The sequence below is a fragment of the Nomascus leucogenys genome, chromosome 5 (genome assembly GCF_006542625.1).
Source record: "Nomascus leucogenys isolate Asia chromosome 5, Asia_NLE_v1, whole genome shotgun sequence".
In the NCBI taxonomy this organism is placed as follows: domain Eukaryota; kingdom Metazoa; phylum Chordata; class Mammalia; order Primates; family Hylobatidae; genus Nomascus; species Nomascus leucogenys.
Genome location: NC_044385.1, coordinates 107,238,499 through 107,254,432, shown reverse-complemented (window position 1 = coordinate 107,254,432; position 15,934 = coordinate 107,238,499).

Below are 15,934 nucleotides of genomic sequence, written 5' to 3'. Positions count from 1 at the left end.
TTAAATACTTTAATGAGGACTAGATGGGTTAATGTATTTAAAGCAATCTGAGAGTGACTGAAAAGATGTGCTTTTCAAATGAATCAATAAATCAATGCATATGTACTACCAGCACACCCAATGGCTTAAAAGTAAAGGAGGCATTACTATAACAATAGACGTAAAGCTACTCTGCATTGTTACTGTAATATCTATATTTGCTTTTAGATATCATATGCATATAATCTGAAAAACATTGCTGTAGAGAAGGTGTAAGTTATTACTCTGAGTTAAAATGTTCTGACCTAGTAATTAGATATCAAGGAAAAAGCAAATAAAATCATCAGTAAATAATTTATTATTAAAGGGCATGCATATGAGATAATTATTACTAATTTCTAGTCTCATCATTTACTAATGAGTCAATATTGTTGTTGTTGAATGATAATATATGAAATATATTGTAGAAATGTTAGAAAATATTTTACCAACAAAAGCATTCACTATCATGGTAACAGTGATATCATGCACTAGATGCTGGAAGAAGCTATACATACTACAAATATTTTCATTTTGTTGGTTAAAAAAATTACTTTGGCCGGGCGCGGTGGCTCATGCTTGCAATCCCAGCACTTTGGGAGGCCGAGGCGGGCGAATCACGAGGTCAGGAGATCCAGACCACGGTGAAACCCCGTCTCTACTAAAAATACAAAAAATTAGCCGGGCGTGGTGGCGGGCGCCTGTAGTCCCAGCTCCTCGGAGAGGCTGAGGCAGGAGAATGGCGTGAACCCGGGAGGCGGAGCTTGCAGTGAGCCGAGATTGCGCCACTGCACTCCAGCCTGGGCGACAGAGCGAGACTCCGTCTCAAGAAAAAAAAAAAAAAAAAAAAAAAAATTACTTTTTTGCTGTATTCCACTGGTAATCTTAAAAACAAATTCAAACAACAAATAACATTGTATGTCAGTTAACGGTTTAAAATGTATTTTCTCCTTGTTCATCAAAAATCCCTATGAGATGAGTCTACATTGTTAGGTACCTCATTTTATTTATAAGTAAAAAAAAAAAAAAATGACCAAAGTTTGTATAACTTGTATATAACAGGCATTACTTATCTTTGCAGTCAGATAATTTCAAATGTTTGTTACCTCTTTAATCTGCAATTCTCAAATTTTAATATTCTTAGGAATCTGAAGTCCTTGAGAAATAAAATTTCGATCCCAGATTCTACTTACATTCTGATAAGATTCATAAATCTCCTTTTAAAATAAGCACCACACCCAATATTATTCATAATTGGGTTGTCTATTGACCATACTTTGAGAAAAACCACTTTCTAGCCTACATTTTTGTATATGTCTAACTGGCATGATTGGCATCATGCATACATGATCCCCTATTAGGCTCCACCTTTGGAAAGAAATGAATATAATACATGTGTTTTTCTTAGGTAATTGTTGAGTGTATCTGGAATACCCAACAAGGCCTTCTGAATGGCGTATATTTGCTATCAAAACTTCCTTAAAGGTTACTGCGTATTTTCTACACAAATAAATGGATTATGCAAGTTCTTAAGTACTCTTTAATTAGACCTGCACCCTAAATTCTAATTATTTCTCTCAAATCTTGTTTGTATTTGACTAACATCTATTCTAATCCTACAAAGTAATTTCCAGGCTCTGCTAAATTATTGCACTATAAATAAGAAATAATCATTTAAACTTCAACCTTCTCTTTTCAAAGATTATGACACTAGGGTTTGATGGTATTACCACAGAAATGTCAGCTCAATTATTTTCAGAATAATTAGCTTCATTACATACGGAAAGTACACAGATATAAAACTCCGTTTCTTGACTCTAAAGTACCTTCAATAGCAATCAAATCCTAATTGAAAGAGGCTCACACCTGCTACCTTCATCCTTTGTCACTCTCTTATGGAAAGATTTACTGCCACAGAATCTAAATAATTATTAACTAACCCCATAGAAATGATTGTTAAATATCAACACATATATCCTTAAGTTACTAGATTGAAATTACCTAAAATCATTTCTTATAATTGGAAATACAGTCCTATATAGGGTTGCTGTGCAGCTAAAGTATTAGAGGCACAGAGATGCTACGCAATTTGATGAGGAAAAAAACTTGAAATGGGACTCAGGTGTTCAGACATAATCACTCCTGTTAAATCAGTTCATTGCATTCCTAGAACATAGGTGTTTACTTTGTCAACTGAAAATGCTTCTGGGATAAATGGAAGTATTATTCTAGACCCAAAAAAATCTAATTTTTTCATGTGATTTTCCAGGTATACAATTTTTAATGAACATGCAGTGAATAATATACAGTTTAGGGAAAAATAACAAAGATTTGGTTTAGTTGCCAGGAAGACCAAGAGACAGGATGAAGATAGTCATGTGCAGAAAAAGTCAGGGGAAAAGAATAGCAGCTGAGAGCTGTGAGTATGTACACATTAATTGAAAGGATAACTTGGGGCTCACGTTTGGTACATCATTAATTAGACAGGTTATGTTTCACATATGAGTAAACAATATGAAGATATACAATAGTTTCAAAGGTTAAACTTAGGTGTACACTCCACTCTCCACAAATATGCTCATAAAATAATCATTTTGTGTGATGAATCAGTTTTTGAAATATTTTACATAAAAATGTTGACAGTTTTTATTTCCTTTTAAAATCCAATTTGTTTCATAATTCTATAATAATCTAAATTTGGATTTATACCAAGTTCAAATTATTTATTACATAATTCTCATAAAATAATGTTAATTTCTTTTTAAAATTTTAGTCTATTTATTTGGAGACCAAGTTATGAGACTGGCTAATTTTTGCATTTTTGGTAGAGACGAGGTTTCACTGTGTTGCCAAGGCTGGTCTCGAACTCCTGGGCTCAAGCAATCCACCCACCTTGGCCTCCCAAAGTGCTAGAAATACAGGCTGGAGCCACTGCGCCTGGCCAATAATGTCTTTACCTAAGAAATATTAGATACAACACTACATGCACTTTGACTTTCCAATTGTGGTAAGAACACATGAGATCTACCTTCTTAACAAATGCTTTAAGTGTATAACACAGTATTGCTAACAATGAGCATGATGTTGCACAGCAGAGCTGTAGAACTTATTCATCCTTAGTAAGTAAAATTTTATACCCATTAGCTATTCCTTATGTTCTCCTCCCCTCATACCCTGAAAAATCACTACTTTACTCTTTGCTACTATACATTTGACTATTTTAGATACCTCTTATAAGTGGAATGGTGCAGTATATTTCCTTTTGTGACTTTCTTATTTCACTTAGCTTAATATCCTCAAGGTTCATACATGTTGTGTAATATGATAGGATTTATTTCCTTTTCAAGGCTTAGTAATATTCTACAATGAGAAACCGTGTCATCCCTGTTAGTATGAATATTATCATAAACACAAAAGTATTGATGAGGAAGTAGAACAATTGGAACCCTTGTACACTGTGAACAATGCAAAACAGTGCAGCCACTATGAAAACAGTATATGTTTCACCAAAAATTAAATATAGTACTACAATATGATCCCCTCATCTCACTTCTGAATATTTATCCAAAAGAATAGGAACCAGGATCTCAAATAGATATTTACACTCCCATGTTCACTGCAGCACTATTCACAATAGTTAAGATGTGGAAACAAACTAAATGTGCATCGATGGATGAATGAATAAAGAAGATATTTTATAACTTAGTAAGCATAGTTACTATGAATACTGGAAAGACGTTTATATTTTTATAAACCATTTAAAAAAACAGTTAAATTATATTTAACTCTAATTTTTATATAGTCTTGAAACTGGTGAATACAAAGTATATGTAAAATGTGTGTTTCCTAAATAAATGCAGGTATGTTGTCCTCAAAGCATTACTATTATTACAATCTCGGTGTGATTTATGAATGAACCAATGGAGTTACTCAGCCTTATAGGAAAGGCTTTTTAATTTAATTTTATAACTGTTAAGTACAGTTATCATCTGCCTCAGATTTTAAACTTGTGTTCAATAGAAAAAGTTTATCATTAAACAACTTAGGAAAGCTTATCTATGTAGGTGTTTTCCAGCAGGTTTCTGTTGTCAAAGGTCTAGTTCAACCATCTGATGAAACATGGTAGCAGAAGATATTTGCTGAATGGCACAAGCATTCGGGATTATTGAGAGGAATTTCTCTATAAATAAAATTTTTTTAAAGATTAATGTTTGGAATAGATTATAAATCCAGCTTCTAAATGCAGAGAGCAGTCATGTTTTTTTAGATGCTGGACTCAAGGCATCTTTAGATGTTGGAGTGAGCAAGTGAGAATGGTAGTGGCAATCAGATAAATATCCCAGTTATTATTCTCAATGTTTTTTGTGATAGCATAGACATCAGAGAGGATTTGAAACAATGATGATAACACTTAACTTTCTGTGAGAATATGATGTTAAAGAATAAAGATAAAATGCTTTTTGGACATAATAAGGACTATGTCAAATGTTATATCATTTCATAAATGATTAATATTTTGTTTATATTATTAATAAACTAAATGGTAAACAATATAATCATAAAACTATAATACGATTTAGAAGAACAGCTCTCCCTAAACTTCTAATATAAACAGGAGCTTTGTAACAGGATATCCTGACTTCTGAACTTTTTCTACAAATTGACATTTCTTAAAGTAGCAGGAACATATTTTTACATCTCTATAAAGGCTTGCATATAAGTAAGGAATTTATAGTCTCCCATAAGAGTATCAGCCTATAAACTGCATGGAGCTTCACACTCCTGAACTACTGTTGTTCCTTCTCCATTGTTCCAGCAGTGAGCTTAGTCAGAGAAGAAAATATGGTCTCCATAAACTAAGGTCAAATTGTTAATTTTTAATTCAACTCTTATTGACATAAATGGCATAGTAAATGCTTAGAACACTGACTGAAAATAAAAAGAACTGTTCAGTAAATTTAAAAAGTGTTGAGAGATTTACTAGCAGCCTCGTAAGAATAATTTTTCTTGAAGTGAATTTCAGAATAAGATATAAATCACTAGATCTTATTTAGAGTAGTTTATTACAGATGCCACCAGGTCCTTTTGTAAGATGGCCTAACCTCAAGTTTCAGTGCCTGTTTTCTAGTAGCATTACATACCCATATCTGGGGTAGTATTTATTAGATAGTAATTCTCTGAAATAAACCTCCAGCTCTATGTGCTTATTTATGGCATTTATGAGATTAAGGTGTGAGCTTAAAGCAGTTTGGATTAGCGCTTACAGACAGACTTGTGCCCTCATGTCTCACGAAAGGATAAAGACAGGAAGATAAACATGGACTGGCTTTACCAAGAGGACATCCTGACTCTTCGTAAGTCACTTTGGAATTTTTCTCACCACTTGATGCCTAACACTTTGCCACCTGTAAACCAATGACTGTTAGGTTCCTAAGACAAAAAGATTTGTCCAAAACTTGTAACCAGGGAAAGTATCACATCCCATGGAAGGAGCTTAAAAAATATAGCACTCTCTTTATCCAGAAAAACTAATAATTACTTTAAAACTTTTATTTTATTTATTTATTTTTTTTTTTACTTTCTCAATATTTTTGCCTTTTATTTCTCTTTCTTGCTTTTGCAAGACATGCATGACATGGCAAATACCTCCAGTGTGATATTAAATATAAATGGTGAAAATTTACATCCTTTGCCTTGTCCCTTACATTATGTGGACCATTTTTAGTATTTCACCATCAGTTATGATGTTAACTCTAGGTTTTCCTTAGAAGCATTTTTTTTTTTTCATTATACTTTAGGTTTTAGGGTACATGTGCACAATGTGCAGGTTTGTTACATATGTATCCATGTGCCATGTTGATTTCCTGCACCCATTAACTCGTCATTTAGCATTAGGTATATCTCCTAATGCTGTCCCTCCCCTCTCCCCCCACCCCACAACAGTCCCTGGAGTGTGATGTTCCCCTTCCTGTGTCCATGAGTTCTCATTGTTCAATTCCCACCTATGAGTGAGAACATGTGGTGTTTGATTTTTTGTCCTTGCGATAGTTTACTGAGAATGATGTTTTCCAGTTTCATCCATGTGCCTACAAAGGACACGAACTCATCATTTTTTATGGCTGCATAGTATTCCATGGTGTGTATGTGCCACATTTTCTTAATCCAGTCTATCGTTGTTAGACATTTGGGTTGGTTCCAACTCTTTGCTATTGTGAATAGTGCCGCAATAAACATACGTGTGCATGTGTCTTTATAGCAGCATGATTTATAGTCCTTTGGGTATATACCCAGTAATGGGATGGCTGGGTCAAATGGTATTTCTAGTTCTAGATCCCTGAGGAATCGCCACACTGACACAACCCCATCAAAAAGTGGGCAAAGGACATAAACAGACACTTCTCAAAAGAAGACAGATATGCAGCCAAAAAACACATGAAGAAATGCTCATCATCACTGGCCATCAGAGAAATGCAAATCAAAACCACAGTGAGATACCATCTCACACCAGTTAGAATGGCCATCATTAAAAAATCAGGAAACAACAGGTGCTGGAGAGGGTGTGGAGAAATAGGAACACTTTTACACTGTTGGTGGGACTGTAAACTAGTTCAACCATTGTAAAACTTTTATTTTAAAAGTGCTTACATTGATCAGTACATGAAGAATGTTTAGGGAGAAATTAACAGATATATTCCTCTTTATTTTTTTGGTAAAGAATTTCCCAAGTCAACCTAATAATAAGAATCATAAGAGGCACCAATTTAAAATAAAAATAACTAAAAGTAATAAAACACATAACTGGCAACTTTTCCTTTATTCTAATTCATTAAATCTGGGGCTCCCCAAATAATCTTTTTATGAAATAATTTTAATAAGATTGTGAGAAATATAATAATTGAAAAGCCATTTAAAATGCCTCTTCATAGCATATATTGCAATACAGGTATTAATATAGTTTAGAAGTAGAAAATAGAGTATCAAATCATGGGGGTAAAAATGTAAAGCAAATATAAGAAAAATGTATTTGAAAATAATGTAAAAATAAAATGTGGAATAAATGGCAAATATATATAGATTGTGTTATGCAACAAAAGAGAATTTATGGTATAAAAATGATGTATATCACTTAGCATTTGTAGATGGTCTGCATTGTAGTCTGTCTGTCTGGTGCTGGCCTAAAGATCTAGAACTTATTTCTTTCCTACGTTTTAGATGTGGGGATATTATTCACACCCAATTGATGCTCTCTTCACTCTTATTTTAAAACCCATCTAAGTGTATAGCACAGTCATAGATTTTAACCCACACAACAATTTCTTTATCTAGAAAATTGTAATTGCTTTTCACCTACCTTGAGCTTTCTCAATGACAGCACACACTCCAACATACACTCGTAATCTAATTTAAAATGTATTCTGACGCAATAATTTAAACTTTAATTTCTATGTATCCTAGAGAAAATTCTCAGTCCTCCATGAGGAAGCATGATCCCTGCTTCTTTGTTCAAGAAGGTGCCTATATGTTTGAAAGAAGGAATGTGGAAGGTTTTGGGCATAATGACCTCCATCTTCTGGGATGCTATCTTTTTTCCATGTGAAAGCTATTTATCCTCTAAATCTCTCTTGTCTAAAACATGAGCATATGGTGCTCTTTGCTCCCTGGCTTAGTGTCCATCTCTTGTTCCTGCCAATCCTATGTTCCCTGTGGGGTCTGGGTACCATTTTGGCACAGCTCTAAAAGTCTGCTCTGCAGGCACCTTATAGAACTAGCTTTCTAAGGCAAACTCCTTAGGCACAGTGTCAGCAATATCTGGATCATGTCATTGGTACACAAGAAGCAAAGACAAAATTTAAACCTCAAAAACTGTCCTCTGCTTGAGCATTAAGCCCTGCCAGATGTACTTTGATATGACCCAACGTCGATTTAGTATGGAATAGCCTGCAAAGCAACCTTTTCCCATTGTCTCTAATGTAAGGGTCCGATCCTCAGTCCACCCCCAATGTCAACCTCACTTACTAAAAGACTTCCTCATCAATGAGTCAAAGTCTAGAATAAGAAAAATCCAGATCTCATTCTTTGCTTTCCTTCTTGTAATCCTCTATGCCTAAAAGTAGGTTTTTTAAATATCTCTTATTTTGTATACATCTTTGTTACAGCCTTCACAGAATTGTGACAGATGTTAAAAGTTTTATTCAACACGTTGCAGGAGAACATTATGAGTTGGTTCTTTCTGTCTTGAATCTTGATTTGCTTAAAAGGAGGAAATGATAATACGGAAAAATGATCTCTCTACCAAATCCCTGAATCTAAATGCCGCTGTCTAAATCTATAATCCCATTGTGTAAGTCATTATTATCATAGTCTTACCTTGTAGTTTCTATTGTAATCAATACTGATGTGGTTTGACTCTGTTTCCCCACCCGAATCTCATCTCGAATTGTAATCTCCACATATTGAGGGAGGGACCTCATGGGAGGTGATTAGATCACGGGGCCCATTTCCCCCATGCTGTTCTTATGATAGTGAGGGAGTTCTCACAAGATCTTGATGGTTTAAAAGTGGTAGTTTCCCCTGTGCCCTCTCTCACTCTCTTGATGCCTTATGAGGAAGGTGCTTTCTTCCCCTTTGCCTTCTGTCATGATTGGAGGCCTCCCTAGCCATGCAGAACTGTGAGTCAATTAAATCTCTTTTGTTTATAAATTACCCAGTCTCAGGTAGTATCTTTGTAGCAGTGTGAAAACAGAATAATACAAATACCAATATTTCTACTATCACATAAATATCTTTAGTGGACTAGTGTGTACATTTTATGCTTATAAATGCAAAAAGTAAACGCATATTAGTAATTTTTAAAAATATTCTCAATAAAAACAATTATATTAATATTTGACAAAAAATGTAAATTATACATAAAACTTGAGAAATACTCTAGCTCCTTCTTCAAGCTTCAATATTCTTCTGAATGCAGTGCTTCCTTTGGAAGCAATTACTTAAATAAACTACATTTTTCACTACAGGTTTTTTTTGTTTTTGTTTTTTTGTTTTTTCTTCTTTGCTACCCAAGTGCAAAAATGCTTTTGGCTGGCCATTTTCAGTTATATTTTGTGTTCTCTGCTCTCATTCATAACCTCCATTCAGAGACAAAGAAAAGCTGGTTTTATTCTTTCACTGAATGTATCAGTTTCCTTTACCTTTCAATTACTCCAGAAAGTCAACGATAGTTCCACTTACCATCTCCCTTATTTGTTCCCAATAAAACCTCAAATGGCTCTCCCTAGTCCTTCAAATGCCACCTTTTTCTAGAATGTATCCATGTACCATTCAGTTACTTTTTTGGAGGCTTACCTATTTCTTTTCTATGCTCTAATGTCCTGGACAAGAAAGGGCATTTCCAGATTGAAAACATTCTATATAATATGGTGAAAATAGACTAATATCACTATTATCCTTGTTTCAGATTTCTAAAACTCAAAGGCATACTAAAATACTGTGTTTGAGAAAGTATAATTTGTGGTATTTACAGCTATTCTTAGAGGTAACCAAAAAATTGAAAAAAATTATATATATATTATATATATCTATATATACACATTTATAGTCTGTTCAGGTGAGTTTTAAATGTTGGCTTAACCTTTATTTCTCTCCTTTATTCTTTGATAAACACAGCTCTGAATATTGAAAACTCTTATAACATAGTGAGGAAACAGCTATTTACTTATTATTCATCAGTCTTATAATTAGCTATTCCTACCTTGAATGCTATTGGGATAATTCACATAACTGCAGATGGTTTGAACCATTTTACAATAACATCATTTCTAGTAAAGAATGATCAAATTCTGCATTACAAGTTTAAAAGGACTGTTTTGTTTAGATTGAGAAAAAAAAGTTATGATCCTTTTAGTTTTATTTATAAAAAATAAAGAGGTCATTACAAAATTTTAGAGTAATAAAATAATTTAAATGTGCTATAACAACTGTCACCTATTTTTTCACATATTTAACTAAAGTTGATTCCTTCTGAGAGATGACTTTTCTCTTTTATAGAGCTTAATTAGTCGATCATTTTTTGTTCTGGCCACATAATATATTATTTACATTACCTGAAATCATTTTCTTTTCACTTTAAAATTACTCCAAAGTCTTTTACTTTATTTGGTCTTCTCAGAGCTTTGCAAAGCAAGCTTAGGGTCTAAAAAGAAGACTATAGCAATTTCCCCTCAGGGATTTTGCATTGACTAAGAGACAGCAATCAAACTTATCAGCTGAAAACAGTTTTTGGCTGCAAGCAAACAAACCAGTTCATTTACTACATTTAGAGTCTTACTAGGGCAGTCCAACTCCACTGTGAAGAAACCACTACGACAGCATAATTAAAGAATCTGTAATTCCGACTGGAGTACTGTACATCTTAACCAGGACCTGAGGTTAGGATGGCTAAGGCCCAAACAATATGGAACAAAAGAAATAGTATTTTATAACTGATGATTTATGATAAACCTGAACTTTTAAAATAATTCTGCATTGTACAAAGCCAAAATCTTTCTATTTATAACACATTGTTACTGTAATATATTGAAGGAATGCTTTGGAATTACACTCATATTTTAACTCAGTACATATCTTGTAACAGGTTATAGTAATAACAGAAGTGCAGAGAGTTAAGTTCATTTCTCTGAAAACTTAGTAAATTTTCTTTAAAATATCATTTTCAATATAATTAAGAGAAATAAAAATAATTATGAACAAGGGCTTAAAGAACAAGCATGAAAGCCCTGGTAGCTATAGAGAAGAAAATACAAACATAAGAGGGAGTGGGGCAGAAAGATGAGAAAGGAAGGCACACTGCTCTACAACTACGCTTAAGGGGATATATACTAAATAAAGGAGTTCTTCAAAATATATACTATCAACCAAAGAAAGAAAAAAGTGAATATATATTCTTGTTTTTTTCTGCATAGAATAGACTTCTACTGTAAAGAGGAAGAAACTAGCCTCGCACAACCATATCATACTTCAAATAGAATTAAGCATGCTGATTCCACACCAAATGGTCACATCCAACATTGCTGCCAGAAGAGAAGAGAAACTATGTGTTAGTATTTTCATCAAGGATCCCACAAAGTAATACTTGGAACAAAAAAATTAGATTATAAATTGGTACTACCTATGATATATCTGAGACAAAACTGTGACTTCTTCAGTAGCTTTCTAAGACTAACATAGGCAAGTCAATTCATCTTTCTCATTTTCAGTTTCTTCTTAGATGAATTGAGACAGTTGAATAAGTTGAATTACAGAGCACTTTGATGCTATATCTTAAATATTTTGTGGCCTCCAAAATTCACGTGTTAAAAATTTAGTCACCAACCTACAGGCTTGGGCAATGGGGCCTGTGAGAGGTGTTTAGGTCATAAGGCCTTCACCATCACGAATGGATTAATGACATTGTAAAAAAGGGAGATTGGGAATGAGTCTTTTCTTTTCTGCTCCTCTGCCATGTGCAGGCACAGAGTCCCTTTCTTGGCCCTTCTGTCTTTTATGTGAAGAAGCAGCAAGAAGGTCCTGGACAGATGATGGCAACTTGATCTTGAATTTTCCAGCCTCTAGACTTTGAAAAAATATATTTCTGTTCTTTATAAATTACCCAGTCTCAGACATTCTGTTATAGCATGCAAAATAGAGTAAGACATTTAAAATGAATCATGCCAATGATTTCATACATCAGTAATTAGTGACTTTTCAATAAATAATAGTAGTTTGTTCATCTGTACTTCAATGCCAGCAAATAACTTTTTTTTTAATGTAAGTGCAGTGTTGTCACAATTGAAAATATACAGATATGGTTGCTTAAAAGTTACATATCTCCTAAATACTAAAAGCAAAAATAAATAAAAGCAACAGAACTCTAAATAGTTCCAAATTTGAGAGTTTAATCTTAAATAACACATAAGCATACCTTTATTCTTCAATAATTTAATTGATTTAGTCATTTGATTATTTCAAGCAAAAATAATTAAAGGTTTATTTGCCACATTTTATCTTGTAAATCTGAAAATAAATCAGCACCATTCAATAATTGTTCACCAGTCACTGCCTTTTTGCTTTCATTGCCATGGTTTTGAACTTTAAAGTTATTGTTAAAATTTATAAAAGTCTGTGATCAAGAAATATCACTCCCAGATGTAAATTAGAAACTATCCACTGAGGTTTCTCTATAATGTCACAGTGTGATTTCAGCCTTTTTCCTAGGGGAATTTATTTTTGAAGTGCCTGTGTTTCTTTTTTACCATTTCCAGCCTTTTGTTTTGTTTCCTTCTTCTGGGCTTCAAAGTTTCTTTTTGTTATTTCCAATTAAGATTGAAGTTTGCTGTGGTTTTTTTTTTTTTTTTTGATTTTTTTTTTTTTCTTTTTGGAACAATGCCATTTTCCTAACCCCCAAAGCTGTTACTGTGAGTAGGCCTGCTCTTAGATAACACCTCCAGTAGAGCTCTGTTCATGATTAATTAGCATTTCTAAAGAAGAAAATTAGCATCTTGCTTTTCACTTTCTTTGCAAATGTTTGACATATTGTGAATGTTTGATTTTGCTGTATTACTCTTAATATATGCTAATACATGCTTGCAATGGGATAGCATAGTATAGTGATTAGCCAGGTACATGAATCTCAGTGAGGTGATTAAATGCTTTTCTTCTTCAATACTATGGTGACATACTAGCTTGTCTATTATTGATAATGATACCATTAAAATAATCTTAAAAATGGAAAATAAACTGATGGGTTTACTTTCTCTTCTCTTGGAAAGTATGAGTTTTGGTACTCCTCTACATTCTTAACCATTCTTAATCCAGGAAGGTATCCAGATATACCAAAATAAAATTGTTAGATAATTTCTGTGCATTAGATTCAGCTTCAAGAAACACAGAGTTTTTCATTTCTCAATTGCCATATTTCCAATTTCTACAGGAAAATTACTTTTGAGCTTGAATATCAGCATTATGTTTTTTACAGATATTGTCAAAGTTACATAAGAATACACAGATACCAAGTTAAAAGGTAAGAAGCAAACTACAAAATTATATTCAGCTGGTCTTTGACAAAGGCACAAAGCCATGCAATGGAAAAAAGATAATCACAAATTAAAAAAAAAAAAAAATCAATCTAGACACAGACCTTAGAACCTTCACAAAAATTAACTCAAGATAAATCATGGACCTAAGTGTAGAATGCAAAAAGTATAGTATAAAACTCTTAGAAGGCCAAGCAAGCACCATGGTTCATGTCTGTAATCCTACATTTTTCTGGTCCATGATGCCTTTAAGGATCATGGGAGTTGGGAGGTTAAGGCAGAAGGATTAAGAAAAAAAATTCTTAAATAGAAGAAAATCTACATAACCTTGTTTTTTTTCCCCTTTTTTAGGTTTTTTTTTTTCTTTTTTTTTGAGATGGAGTCTCACTCTGTCACCCAGGCTAGAGTGCAGTGGCGCAATCTCGGCTCACTGCAAGCTCCGCCTCCTGGGTTCATGCCATTCCCCTGCCTCAGCCTCCCGAGTAGCTGGGTCTACAGGCGCCCGCCACCGTGCCCAGCTAATTTTTTTGTATTTTTAGTAGAGACGGGGTTTCACCATGTTAGCTAGGATGGTCTCGATCTCCTGACTTCGTGATCCGTCTGCCTCGGCTTCCAAAGTGCTGGGATTACAGGCGTGAGCCACTGCACCCGGCCATTTTTAAAAGGAGAGAAAAAAAAAAACAGCATCTCACTCTGTCACCCACACTTCTGTACCATGACACAATCACAGCTCACTGCAGCCTGGACCTCTAGGGCTCCAGTGATCCTCCCACTTCAGCCTCCCAAGTAGCTGGGACTACTGGCATGCATCACCACACATGGCTTTTTTATTTTTATTTTTGTAGATATGGGGTGGTCTCCTTATGTTGTCCAGGATGGTCTCAAACTCCTGAGCTCAAGTGATCCTCCTGCCTGAGGCCTTCCAAGTGCTGGGATTACAGGAGGGAGCCACCACACCCGGCCTGACCTTGGTTTGGATGGTGAATTTTTAGATACAACACCAAAGGCATGATCCATGAAAGAAATAATTGATAAGTAGAACTACATCAACATTAAAAAAAAAAAAAGAAAACAAAAACACTGCTCTGTGAAAAACACCATCAAGACAATGCAAAGACAAGCCAAAGACTGAAGAAACTTCGCAACAGACACATCTGATAAAGGACTGCTATCCAAAATACACAAAGAAAACTTGAAACTCAACAATCAGCAAACAACTTGATTAAAAAATGGGCAGAAGATGTGTAGGCATTTAACTGAAGAAGACATACAGATGGCAAATAAGTGTATAAAAATGCTCAATATCCTGTTATTAGGGAATTGCAATATAAAACAATAAGATACCATTACACACAACGAGGTACCATTTGAACTAAAGGGATGTCCAAAACAAAAAATACTGACAACACCACATTCTGGCAAAGATGTGGAGCAACAGAAACTCTCATTCCAGGTGGGAATCGTTCTGAAAGATAATTTGATTTTTTTTTACAAAACTAAATATATATTTAATAACCCAGAATGACATTCCTTGACATTTATGCAAAAGAAAAAAATTCTTGTGTCCACATAAAAACCTGGACAAGGATGTTTATAGCAGACTTTTTCATGATTGTCAAAACTTGAAAGCAACCAAGATATATTTTAGCAGGTGAATAGATAGATAAATCTGGCTACATCCAGACAAAGGAATATTATTCAGAGCTAAAAAGAAATGAGCTATCAAGTCATAAAAAGACATGAAGGAAACTTAAATATGTATTACTAAGTGAATCAGCTAAATCTGAAAAGGCTACCCCCTTGTATGATTTCAACTATATGACATTCTGGAAAAGGCAAAACTATAAAGGCAGTTGAAAGATCAGTGGTTGCTAGGGGTTGGGAGGAAGAAATGAATAGAATATTAGGGCAGTGAAAATATTCTGTATGATACTAAAATGGTAGACACCTGTACTATACATTTACCAAAACCCATATAATATACAACACTAAGACTGAACTTAATGTAAACTATGGACTTTTGGTGATACTGATGTATCAATGTAGGTTCATCAACTGTAAGAAATACTTAATTTTGGTGGGGGAGGTCTGTAGTGAGGGAGACTGTGCATATGGGGGTGCAGGTGGGCAGAGAGTATATGGGAACTCCTTACACTTTCTACTCAATCTTGCTGTGAACCTAAAATATCTATAAAAATAAATTCTATTTTAAAAAGCAGAAAATATTAGAACTTAAAATATTTGTAAGTTACTCCTCACATTTAGAGGAGAGGAAGTGGACTGTAAAGTGCTAAGCGACTTGCCCAAGGATGAACAAGTAACTAAAGACAAATTATTGAACAGAAACTTGACTATTTACTGTCCTCAAAGTCCCTGCTCACCACTAACACAGGACAGACATGTTGTTAAGTATCTTTTCGACAGTGTCTGAATTATATTGACCTTTTAGGCTAATCTATGTCTCCATGGTTCTAGTATACTTCCCAAGACAATACTATCCAACATTGATTTCTGTTGTTCTTGATCAGCATAACGTTTACACCGGGTATCATACAAACTAGGAAACAAAAATTCAATTGTATGCTCTCTGTGATGCAGTATTTTCATTCTTCAATAGTCTGATTGTAGTATAAACTCTTTTTAAAGTAAGTAAGCTATTTTAAAAGTTGGTCGATGGCTTACATATATTTGATATGCTTTAGAACCTAATCTCATGCACTGAATTTTATGTGGCTCAAGAAATGTTTATATGATCTGGAATATCTACAGAATGAGACTTTCACTAAAAGGAATTATTTATTGCTAAAGTTGAACATGGGCTGATAACATGATTTAGCATCCAACAA